This window comes from Prunus avium, chromosome 8, assembly GCF_965620075.1.
Source record: "Prunus avium chromosome 8, drPruAviu1.hap1.1, whole genome shotgun sequence".
NCBI classification, from domain to species: Eukaryota; Viridiplantae; Streptophyta; class Magnoliopsida; order Rosales; family Rosaceae; genus Prunus; species Prunus avium.
In genome coordinates this window covers 15,253,802-15,266,709 of record NC_142291.1, presented here as the reverse complement: position 1 = coordinate 15,266,709, position 12,908 = coordinate 15,253,802, and the positions used below count along the sequence as shown (strand labels likewise).

Genomic DNA, 12,908 nt, shown 5'->3' with positions numbered 1-12,908 from the left:
GGCTCGATCCGAATTCAATAGGTGTGAGACATTGGAAAATTCAAGTTCAACGGCAGTTCTTTCCTAAATGGAGTGGTTGGTGTATTCCATACTTCTACAGATTGGATTTCACTCAAAACTCACCAAATGACTCCGCCCACCATATTATGATGTTGCCCAAGTTTTGGGCTCGATCCGAAATCAATAGGTGTTCCAAATTGGACAATTCAAGTTCAACGGCAGTTCGTTCCTAATTGGAGTGGTTGGTGTATTCCATACTTCTAGCGATTGGATTTCACTCAAAACTCACCAAATGACTCCTCCCACCATATTATGATGTTGCACAAGTTTTGGGCTCGATCCGAAATCAATAGGTGTTCTAAATTGGACAATTCAAGTTCAACGGCAGTTCGTTCCTCATTGGAGTGGTTGGTGTATTCCATACTTCTAGCGATTGGATTTCACTCAAAACTCACCAAATGACTCCTCCCACCATATTATGATGTTGCACAAGTTTTGGGCTCGATCCGAAATCAATAGGTGTTCTAAATTGGACAATTCAAGTTCAACGGCAGTTCGTTCCTCATTGGAGTGGTTGGTGTATTCCATACTTCTAGCGATTGGATTTCACTCAAAACTCACCAAATGACTCCTCCCACCATATTATGATGTTGCCCAAGTTTTGGGCTCGATCCGAAATCAATAGGTGTTCCAAATTGGACAATTCAAGTTCAACGGCAGTTCGTTCCTAATTGGAGTGGTTGGTGTATTCCGTACTTCTAGCGATTGGATTTCACTCAAAACTCACCAAATGACTCCTCCCACCATAATATGATGTTGTACAAGTTTGGGGTTCTATCCGAAATCAATAGGTGTGAGAAATTGGACAATTCAAGTTCAACGGCAGTTCGTTCCTAATGGGAGTGGTTGGTGTATTCCATACTTCTAGCGATTGGATTTCACTCAAAACTCGCCAAATGACTCCTCCCACCATATTATGATGTTGCCCAACTTTTGGGCTCGATCCGAAATCAATAGGTGAGAGAAATTGGACAATTCAAGTTCAACGGCAGTTCGTTCCTAATGGGAGTGGTTGGTGTATTCCATACTTCTGGCAATTGGATTTCACTCAAAACTCACCAAATGACTCCTCCCACCATATTATGATGTTGCCAAAGTTTGGGGCTCGATCCGAAATCAATAGGTGTGAGAAATTGGACAATTCAAGTTCAACGGCAGTTCGTTCCTAAATGGAGAGGTTGGTGTATTCCGTACTTCTAGCGATTGGATTTCACTCAAAACTCACCAAATGACTCCTCCCACCATATTATGATGTTGCGCAAGTTTTGGGCTCGATCCGAAATCAATAGGTGTGAGACATTGGACAATTCAAGTTCAACGGCAGTTCGTTCCTAAATGGAGTGGTTGGTGTATTCCATACTTCTAGGGATTGGATTTCACTAAAAACTCACCAAATGACTCCTCCCACCATATTATGATGTTGCCCAAGTTTTGGGCTCGATCCGAAATCAATAGGTGTTCGAAATTGGAGAATTCAAGTTCAACAGCAGTTCGTCCCTAATTGGAGTGGTTGGTGTATTCCATACCTCTATCGATTGGATTTCACTCAAAACTCACCAAATGACTCCTCCCACCATATTATGTTGTTGCCCAAGTTTTGGGCTCAATCCGAAATCAATAGGTGTTCCAAATTGGACAATTCAACTTCAACGGCAGTTTGTTCCTAATTCGAGTGGTTGGTGTATTCCATACTTGTAGCGATTGGATTTCACTCAAAACTCACCAAATGACTCCTCCCACCATATTATGATGTTGCCCAAGCTTTGGGCTCGATCCGAAATCAATAGGTGTGAGAAATTGGACAATTCAAGTTCAACGGAAGTTCGTTCCTAATTGGAGTGGTTGGTGTATTCCATACTTCTAGCGATTGGATTTCACTCAAAACTCACCAAATGACTCGTCCCACCATATTATGATGTTACCCAAGTTTTGGAATCGATCCGAAATCAATAGGTGTGAGAAATTGGACAGTTCAAGTTGAACGGCAGTTCGTGCCTAATTGGAGTGGTTGGTGTATTCCATACCTCTAGCGATTGGATTTCACTCAAAACTCACCAAATGACTCCACCCACCATATTATGATGTTGCACAAGTTTGGGGTTCGATCCGAAATCAATAGGTGTGAGATATTGGACAATTCAAGTTCAACAGCAGTTCGTTCCTAATGGGAGTGGTTGGTGTATTCCACACTTCTAGCGATTGGATTTCACTCAAAACTCACCAAATGACTCGTGCCACCATATTATGATGTTACCCAAGTTTTGGGCTCGATACGAAATCAATAGGTGTGACAAATTGGACAATTCAAGTTCAACGGCAGTTCTTTCCTAATTGGAGTGGTTGGTGTATTCCCTCCTTCTAGCGATTGGATTTCACTCAAAACTCACCTAATGACTCCGCCCACCATATTATGATGTTGCCCAATTTTTGGGCTCGATCCGAAATCAATAGAAAATTGGACAATTCAAGTTCAACGGCAGTTCGTTCCTAGTTGGAGTGGTTGGTGTATTCCATACTTCTAGCGATTGGATTTCATTCAAAACTCACCTAATGACTCCGCCCACCATATTATGATGTTGCCCAAGTTTTGGGCTCGATCCGAAATCAATAGGTGTTCCAAATTGGACAATTCAAGTAAAACGGCAGTTCGTTCCTAGTTGGAGTGGTTGGTGTATTTGTTGTTAATTATTATGTTAACTCGCAATTGTACGGGGCAATTAGTAATATAGCAAGACAAGTACGAGGTCGTACCCACGAAGACTGAGAAGTTCAAATTAGTTATGTACGTAGATTACCGAATTCAAGAAGTTAGGAAGTTAAGTCTAAAACAGAAATTAAAGTGAGAGTGATTGTGATTGTGAAAGGAAGTGAGCAAACTGAAATTGCAAATGAAAGCAAATAAACAAGTGTAACAAAGAGTGGTTTTAAGAGTTGGAAAACAGATTTGGAGACTAGGGCATTCGAATCACCATAACAATTCAATTCTGGGTTATATGGAGTCAAGTGACAAGTCTAATTCAGATTCAAAGATTGATTCTAGCTAAAGTATGATTAGGCCATGGTGTTTGGTCCTAACCTTGTGTTCCTAATTCCCTAATTTGATCATTTGTTGTCTAACCTAAAATTAAGCATTAGGAACCCATTAAGCATAGAAGAACAATTTAAACAACCAAGCATGTATCTAATCCCTGTTGTCGAATGTCCATACATACTCTTCCTATTCATAGTTCAATTCGAATTAAAGCATGGTGTCTACTCTTAATTCAAACCAAGATAGTTAACAAACAAGTTCTAATGGTGATCAATCATTCAAACAAGCATGTTAACTTATAAGCATAATGAATAAGAACATGAATCATGAATCAAACTTGAAACTCCAAACTTATAAACCCAGAATATTCATGTTAGGTTACATCGAAGCCCTAGTTATGGATTTAGCTACTCATAATGGAAAAGAAACTAAAATAGAAATGGGAAAACATAATGAATGCCATAAGAGTAGAAAAACCCTTTTCTGAAGTTCTTGTAGTGTCCAATGCTTCTCCAAGAGCTTCTCCACGTCTAGAAGGATGTATGAAGGATATGGAGGTGATTTGAGATGACCTTGAGTGAGTGGTGATGGCTGAGAAAGAGGAAATTCGTAGGGAAATGGAAGGGAGGTTTTCTGGAGCTGTTTTGGTGATTTTGGGGCAGTTTAGAGTATTGGGTTGATTGCTTGAGTGTTTGGGGTTGTGAGAATGTATGAGGATGATTTCTGGATGATGGAAGTGTGGAGGATAGCTGAAGTGAATTTTGTAGCTTGAAGACTCCTCTATTTATAGGGCTAAGAGGGAGGAACATCATGATGAAATCCAACACCACCATTCCTCATTTAATACAACCCATAACTCCCACTTTATCTTGTCTATGTTAGTGTGGTTGGAATCAATCCCATCCCATACTTCTTTTGCTGCACCTCAAGCTTTCTTCACATGGGATCAAAGGTGATCAATTGTGGCTGCCTTTTGCTGCCAACCCATGTGGTCTTCTTTTGGTTGTTGAACAAAAACGAGTCTTCTGAACCAGACTTGGTGTAGGAAGGCCAGAGGTTTCAAAACGTATCCAATGGGGCTCAAATGTGGATATGTTATAGTAGACACCCATTGGAACAACTTCTATGAAGAAAGTATTCCCATCGGAGCAGTAGAAGTATGCGTTTTGGGCCTTACAATTTGGCTGCCGAACAGAGACTGGAGTTGACTTCATTTCATTTATGCTTTACATGCATGCACATGCTTTCTCTATAATAACTCCAGCATGTACCAACTTGATCCTTTAGACTTTCATAGCTGGAATGCCTCCCCACTTCACTCATTATGTTGGATCCAAAGTCAGTTGCAGCATGGGTGAGGCACATGACAAAGCTGGCAGCTGCAAATCCTCCTGAGCAGGGTTGAGTGTTGGGTGGGCTGAGCACTCCACAAATGTCCAATTGGGCTGAAATTTGGATATGTTGTACTAGACACCCATTGGAACAAGTTTCATGAAGATCTTCACCTCATCCAAGCCCCATAGCATTCTGATCCAAGGCCAAGAAGCTGACCTACGAAATTGGGCTGGAAAGGAGTTGTAGCCAAAATGTGTTTGTCTTTAAGCCCTTCTTCCATTCACCCAAATCAAGCCTTAACATGCATGGATTGCATCATTTCCTATCCAAAGTCATCATTGTTACCTAAATGTCAATTAACTGAAAGATAAACACAAAAAGGATTAAAAGCACAAGTTTAACTCAAAAACATAACCAAATCATAAGCTAGAAGGGTACAAAATGATATACAATTATGAACCGATCAAATACCCCCAAACCTAGATTTTGCTAGTCCTCGAGCAAAACAACACAAAACAAAGTTAAAAACAAAAAGTTAACTAAACCACTTTCGTAGGTAACTCGATTGCATTGAGCGTATGCAACAAGCCTTTAAACCTCTAGGCATCCCTAGTAGGAGGAGTTGTGTCTCCTGAGGGTTTAACAGAAACGATACCCACAAACGCATTACTAACTCTACAAAACAAAGTGGTTAGTAAAACTTGAAATCAACTAATGAGAACGAAAGAAAACTTTAGTCATACCTCCAACACTGTAGAGTTGCCAAGATAGGTGATCAATCAGTGTGTAATGTGGAAGCTATAGCTCAAAGGCACACGGTTTCAAAGCAAGCACACTCAAACCTTGAATAAAGAACATGCTTCGACTCTAATTCTCACAGATAACACTCAATCACTCAGAACCAATGGTTTTATTCTCTCAAGCAAGCTTAAGTGAGAATATGAAATAGAAGCACAATATTTGGTTAGATCTCATGAAGGGAATCAAATACTAAGAATAGAGATACACACATACCTACCAGCACCCATGAATACATCCTCAAAGATCAGCTAGGTCTTTCACAAGGTTTGTAATGAAAGGTAAGGTTAGGGGAAATGGAAGAATTGGAAGGAAAAACAGGTAACTGAAGAACATACCAAGGTTGCATTCTTCATTGATCTGCAAGGTAGCATTGACTTATAATGGCATGGCTGCAAACTTCATGGTACCACCTGGCATAGACTTTATTTATTTATATATTTTTTTTTATATATTTTTTTTACACTTAGATCAAATCGAAACACTTTCATCTTCGTTGATTTGATCTGCATCTTCATTAACTTCATTGCACAGAATCACACCATCTTTCATTTAGGCACATGGCAGCAACTTCCTTGCTTCAAACTTTATCTTGGCACACCTTGGTATATTTCTAAGCTATAGGGTATGGCTACAATAGGTGAAGTATCTCAGATTGAGATACAAAGGTAGGGAAATGATGAGGGTGATAGAAGAAAAGGCTTTAAGTGTTTGGCTTCAAGAGGGTTGATGGAACACACATATAGGTAGGGTGAAAAGAAAGCACATCGAATGGTTATGCACACATAGCCTAGCATCACTTCAATGAGTTCATTCATGAATGAGAGCAAGCACATGATATCTGCAAAAGAGAATCATCCTTAGTATTCAATCAAAATGGAATAATGAGATCATTTAGAGTGAAATGAAGAAAATAAATTGGGATGAGAAATAGAAATAGTTTAAACCCTCTCAAGAAAGCAATTGGGCTCAATATAGCTCACTAGGGTAGTCTCCACTATTCTCCTTCGAGAATTTGAGCATGGTACTTTAGCCACCAGAATTCTAGGAGCCAAAGCTTTGTGAAGTGCAAAATTCTGATATGAAAACCTCAATGGCAGCTCCATAGCATCGATTGTATGACATTAAAAAAAAAAAAATTAGTGACAAATGAACGAAAATTGAAAACACAAATGAATGAAATTTGAAAACCTTCCCCCCAGACCTGAATTGAACATTGTCCTCAATGTTAAAGCAAAGTAAAGATGATTGAGAACAAGTAAATGATAAAGGGAAAAGTTAAGAAAAAGTTAAGAAGAAAAAAAAAACACAAATATACAAGCAACTCACGGATGACCAGTTAAGGGCCTCAGAAAACACAGCCAGGGGATCCGGGAAGGTTGGAGGGGTCACAATGGTCCCGCTTAAAACCCAAACTTCTTAGACACCGAAGGTGTCGCCTAAAGAACTCCTAGACACTGTATTGACGGAGGTGCTCACTGGGGTTACCAAAAGTTAGCTCATATGAAAAAAAAAAATTATTTAAAGAAACAGAAACTTAAAATGACTAAAATAAAAACAAAACAAGTAAAGAGAAAGGATAGAAATGCTCCCCCTTGATGCGATTAGGTCGATTGCTACCAAGCACCTTCTTCTTGAACACATGGGTTGCCTCCCAAGAAGCGCCTTAGTTACTGTCTTGGCAAGACATTATGTGATCAGCTAAGTTGATGGTACAAAGGGAAGTTGATCCACCACATGGCCTGTTTGAATGCCAGCTGAGATTCCCTCATAGAATGGCTTTAAACGTTGTCCATTTACTTTGAAAGTTGAGCCGTCTTTAGGGTTTTGAATCTCCACAACTCCATAGGGAGAAACATTGACCACGGTGAATGGGCCTTGCCATCTAGACTTCAATTTTCCTGGAAAGAGACGCAATCGTGAGTTAAACAAAAGAACTGACATACCTTTGGAGAACTCTTTCCGTTGAATGTTTCTGTCATGGTAACTCTTGGTTCGTTCTTTGTAAAGCTTTGCATTCTCATAAGACTCATGTCTAATTTCTTCCAATTCATTGAGCTGAAACTTTCTTGCATGGCCTGCCTTGTCTAGATCAAAATTTAACTTCTTGATGGCCCAAAAAGCATTGTGTTCAAGCTCCATTGGCAGGTGACAAGCTTTCCCAAACACAAGACGATAAGGGCTCATCCCAATGGGAGTCTTATATGCAGTCCTATAAGCCCATAATGAATCATTGAGCTTGGCTGCCCAATCTTTCCTTGTATTGTTCACCACCTTCTCCAGGATGTGCTTAATTTCTCTATTGCTTATTTCCACTTGACCAGAAGTTTGCGGATGATATGGTGTAGAGACTCGATGGGTGATGTTGTACTTCTTCATGAGTGCTTCGAATGGCTTGTTACAGAAGTGGCTGCCTCCATCACTAATGACAGCCCTTGGAGTACCAAACCTTGTGAAAATATTATCCTTCAAGAACTTGAGCACCACCTTATGATCATTGGTTTTGGTGGCTATGGCTTCCACCCATTTAGACACATAATCAACAGCAACAAGTATGTAAGTACAACCAAAGGAAGATGGGAATGGTCCCATGAAATCAATACCCCACACATCGAAGAGCTCCACAACAAGTATGCTATTCAATGGCATTTCGTTCCTGCGACTTATGTTCCCCATCCTTTGACACCTATCACACTTAACACAAAAATTAAACGCATCTTTGAATAGAGTGGGCCAAAAGAAACCAGATTGGAGAATTTTAAGTGCTGTTTTCTTAGCTCCAAAGTGACCTCCACAAGCCAATTCGTGGCTATGCCTAAGTATGCTTTCTTGCTCTTCTTCTGGAACACATCTTCTGATGAGTTGATCCGGGCAATGCTTGAATAAGAAAGGTTCATCCCAGACATAATGTTTCACCATGGAAAAGAACTTCTTCTTGTCCTGAGAAGTTAGATCATTTCTAAGAACACCACAAGCAAGATAATTAACAAAATCAGCATACCATGGTTCTTTGACTTGGGCAGCATATAGTTGTTCATCAGGGAAAGTCTCATTCAAGGGTAGCACATCTTCTCCTTTTTCTTCAACCACAATTCTGCTCAAATGATCAGCTACCACATTCTCACATCCCTTCTTGTCTCGAATTTCCAAATCGAACTCTTGCAGCAAGAGAATCCATCTAATCAAGCGTGGTTTGGCATCCTTCTTAGTGAGCAAGTATCTAAGAGCTGCATGGTCAGAATAAACAATTACTTTAGAACCAACAAGATAAGAACGAAATTTTTCTAAAGCAAAAACCACAGCAAGGAACTCCTTCTCTGTTGTGGAGTAGTTGATTTGAGCATCATTCAAGGTCCGGCTAGCATAATGAATCACATGGGGGAGTTTGTTCTTCTTTTGACCTAAAACTGCACCAATAGCAAAGTCAGAGGCATCACACATTATTTCAAATGGTAAAGACCAATCTGGAGCTATGATAATAGGGGCTGAAGTTAGCTCCCTCTTCAAGGTAGTAAAGGCTTCCATGCAAGCTTCATTAAACTCAAAAACAGCATCCTTAGCAAGGAGATTACACAATGGCCTTGTAATGCTTGAGAAATTTTTGATGAACCTTCTATAGAATCCAGCATGACCTAGAAAGCTTCTAATTCCTTTCACAGAGGTAGGGGGTGGCAGATTTGAGATGAGATCGATCTTGGCTTTATCCACTTCAATTCCCTTGCTTGAAATCACATGGCCTAGCACAATGCCTTGTCTCACCATGAAGTGACACTTCTCCCAATTCAAAATCAGATTTGTTTCCTGGCATCTTTTAAGCACTAGAGACAAGTGGTGAAGACAATTATCAAAAGAGGAACCAAAAACTGAAAAATCATCCATAAATACCTCAATGAATCGTTCCACCATATCTGAAAAGATTGACATCATGCATCTTTGGAAAGTTGCTGGGGCATTGCACAAACCGAATGGCATCCTTCTATAAGCAAACGTACCAAATGGGCATGTGAATGTGGTTTTCTCTTGGTCTTCCGGAGCAATGGGAATTTGATTATAACCTGAAAAACCATCAAGAAAACAATAGTAAGCATGGCCAGATAAACGTTCAAGCATTTGATCAATAAAAGGCAAGGGGAAATGATCTTTTCTAGTGGATGTGTTCAACTTCCTGTAATCAATGCAAACTCTCCAACCAGTGATAGTTCGTGTAGGAACTATCTCATTCTTCTCATTCTTCACAACGGTGATTCCGGACTTCTTCGGAACAACTTGTACAGGGCTCACCCACTTAGAATCTGAAATTGGGTAGATGATTCCTACATCGAGTAGCTTTAAAACTTCAGCTCTAACCACCTCTTTCATGTTGGGATTTAGCCTCCTTTGGGCATCACGGGATGGTTTGCTGTCTTCTTCCATTAGAATCCGGTGCATGCACATGCTTGGACTAATTCCTTTGATGTCTGCTATGGTCCACCCAATGGCTGTTTTATGCTCTTTTAGAACCTTAATTAAGCTCTCTTCTTCTTGTGAGGTGAGACCTGCAGCAATTATAACAGGGAGAGTTTTGTTAGCACCCAAATAAGTATATTTAAGATGATTGGGCAGTGGTTTAAGTTCTAGCTTTGGTGGGGTGATAATGGATGGCTCCAATTTCGTGGATGATGGTCCAAGAGGCTCGAGTGGTGGCCTAAAGGATGGTGGGTATGGTTGAAACACTTCTAAGGCAGCCACCACTTCTTGGAACTCCGGTTCACAAAGATCTTCCTCTTCTTGTGTTAAGACAGCTTCTAGAGCATCATTAGACTTTCTCTGCAAAATTTTGGAAGAAACCTCATGATCCACAACATCAATTGAAAAGCAAGAATCAAGAGAGATAGAAGGTTGAGATAGAGCATTAAGCATTTTAAATTCAACAGTTTCACCCAGAACAGTCATGGAAAGGGTGCTATCTTTCACTTTGATAACTGTGTCTGCAGTGGCCATGAATGGCCTGCCTAGGAGAATGCGATCAACATGATCTCCATTTGGATTGTCTTCCATGTCCATCACTACAAAATCAGCAGGGAGAATTAGTGTATTAACTTGAACTAAAATATCTTCTACAATACCTTTTGGATATTTTATAGAATGATCAGCTAGTTCAAGTCGTATTGAAGTCTTCTTCATCCCTTCTAAGCCAAGCTTTTGATACAATGAATATGGCATTAGGTTGACACTTGCTCCCAAGTCCAACATGGCTCTTCCAACCTTATTGCCTCCAATGTTAATGGGAATGTCAAAGCTGCCAGGATCAACTAGTTTTGGTGGAAGCTTCCTTTGCAACACAGCACTTACATTCTGGTCAAGCTTTACATCTTCATTTGGAGCGAAATTGAGCTTGTGAGTTTTCAAGTCCTTGATGAACTTTCCATATGCAGGAATCTGTTCAATAACATCAAGCAAAGGCAAATTGATATTAACTTTACTCAAAATATCATAAATCTCTTTAAAAGCCTTATCTTGCTTTGCTTTCTTAAGACGGCCTGGAAATGGAATCGGTGGAACATATGGAGCGGGTGGCACGTATCTATCTTCTTGAAGATGTGGTGGCACAAATTTGTCATCTCTCTTATGCAATTGGAATTGTTTGGATTCCTGAGAATCTGATTTGGCATTAGGAGCAGATTGAGAAGTTTTGAGATGTTCCCCTTCTGTAGCCGTGGTCTCCTCCTCTTCATCTTCTACAATCACAACATCATTTGAAAGATTAGAATCAACTTTACTATCAATGATCTTACCTGATCTGAGCACATGAATGGCCTTGGCTTCTTGGTTCTTTGGATTGATCTCGGTTTGGCTTGGCCATTTCCCAGGTGCTCTTTGAGTTATTTCAGCAGCTAATTGGCCTATTTGAACTTCCAATTTGGCAATGGCAGCTTGTGTAGTTTGCTGGAAATTGGAATGGTTGATTGCCATCTGCTTAACTATATCCTCCAATGATGATGTTTGTTGTGGCTTTTGGAATGAAGGGGGATTGGCTTGATTCTGAGTATTCCTCCATGAAAAGTTTGGATGATTCCTCCAACCTGGATTATAACTTTGAGAGTATGGATCATTTCTTGGACCTTGGTTGTAGGAATTTACCAACTTAGCTTGCTCTTGCACAAATTCTGGATATCCAGCCCCAAGTGGACAAGCTATGGTAGCATGGTCAGGAGTTTCGCAAATACTACACACTTCCTTCGGAGGGCTTCTTGAGTTTAATGCAAGAAGAGCATCTAGCTTTTGTTCCAGTTTTGAAATCTGCACACTAGAAGCATCATTAGAACCACTAATAACACGTTTACCTCTTGTATCCGTATGTTGGGTCTCCATTGCTATCTCCTCAAAGAGTTCATATGTTTCTTCTGGAGTTTTGGTTTTAAAAGAACCACCTGCAAAATTGGTGACTATATTATGACTAGAAGGGGTTAGTCCTTTATAAAACATACGCATTTGAAGCTTCAATGGAATCCCATGATGAGGACATTGGTTGAGCAGCCCATTGAATCTCTCCCATGCTTCACAAAACGATTCATCATCTTGCTGTGCAAATAACAAGATCTTATCCCTAAGCATGTCGGTCTTTTGCGTGGGGAAGTATTTCTCCAAGAACTTCTTTTGAATGGCAGCCCATGTAGTGAGTGAACCAGGCTTCAAAGAATTCAACCAATATTTCGCCTTATCCTTCAAAGTGTATGGAAACACTCTCATTCGAAGTTGATCTTCTGTCACACCTGTCAAGGGAAAAGAACTGACAACATTAAAAATATCCTTTATATGAGTTAATGGATCTTCATTAGGTAAACCATAAAAGGAAGGCAGCATATTAAGATGAGAAGATTTAAGCTCATAATTTCGAGCTACAGTGGGCAGCAAAATGCTTGAAGGAGATGCTGGAATTGTTGGGATATCAAGTTCTCCCATGAACTCATTGGCAGCCATCTCTTCTTCTTCTTCTTGGTCTGAACTTGCTTCCGAATTTGAAGGTGAAGAACCAGGAAGTTCAGTGTGGAGAGCAATACTTGTAAATGTGGCAAGAGCTTGCTCTTTTGCAGTTGACAACTCTCTTTCTAGACGATTATGAACTTCAAAGATCACCCGGTTGGGTTGCAACGATGGTCCTGCGTTCAAAGATCTGGAGCGTTGGAACGAAGACCTCACTTGTTCAAGGAACGGTCTTTTAGACATAAACTACCTGAAACAGAAAATTATATTAATTAGAAACACTAAAAAGAATAGGGTAACCTTGGGCACATAACCAGGGAAGAACTTTCGTTCAGTCCCCGGCAACGGCGCCAAAATTTGTTGTTAATTATTATGTTAACTCGCAATTGTACGGGGCAATTAGTAATATAGCAAGACAAGTACGAGGTCGTACCCAAAAGACTGAGAAGTTCAAATTAGTTATGTACGTAGATTACCGAATTCAAGAAGTTAGGAAGTTAAGTCTAAAACAGAAATTAAAGTGAGAGTGATTGTGATTGTGAAAGGAAGTGAGCAAACTGAAATTGCAAATGAAAGCAAATAAACAAGTGTAACAAAGAGTGGTTTTAAGAGTTGGAAAACAGATTTGGAGACTAGGGCATTCGAATCACCATAACAATTCAATTCTGGGTTATATGGAGTCAAGTGACAAGTCTAATTCAGATTCAAAGATTGATTCTAG

The 12,908-nt window shown here is 40.0% G+C and overlaps 1 non-coding gene across 1 annotated transcript; it reads left to right on the top strand.

The window, feature by feature from the left end:
• Positions 1 to 11,711: 11,711 nt before the first annotated feature.
• Positions 11,712 to 11,818, top strand: LOC148292289 (small nucleolar RNA R71). Its single transcript, XR_015827159.1, has one exon. It is a non-coding gene; the product is annotated as a small nucleolar RNA R71 (small nucleolar RNA).
• Positions 11,819 to 12,908: the final 1,090 nt, after the last annotated feature.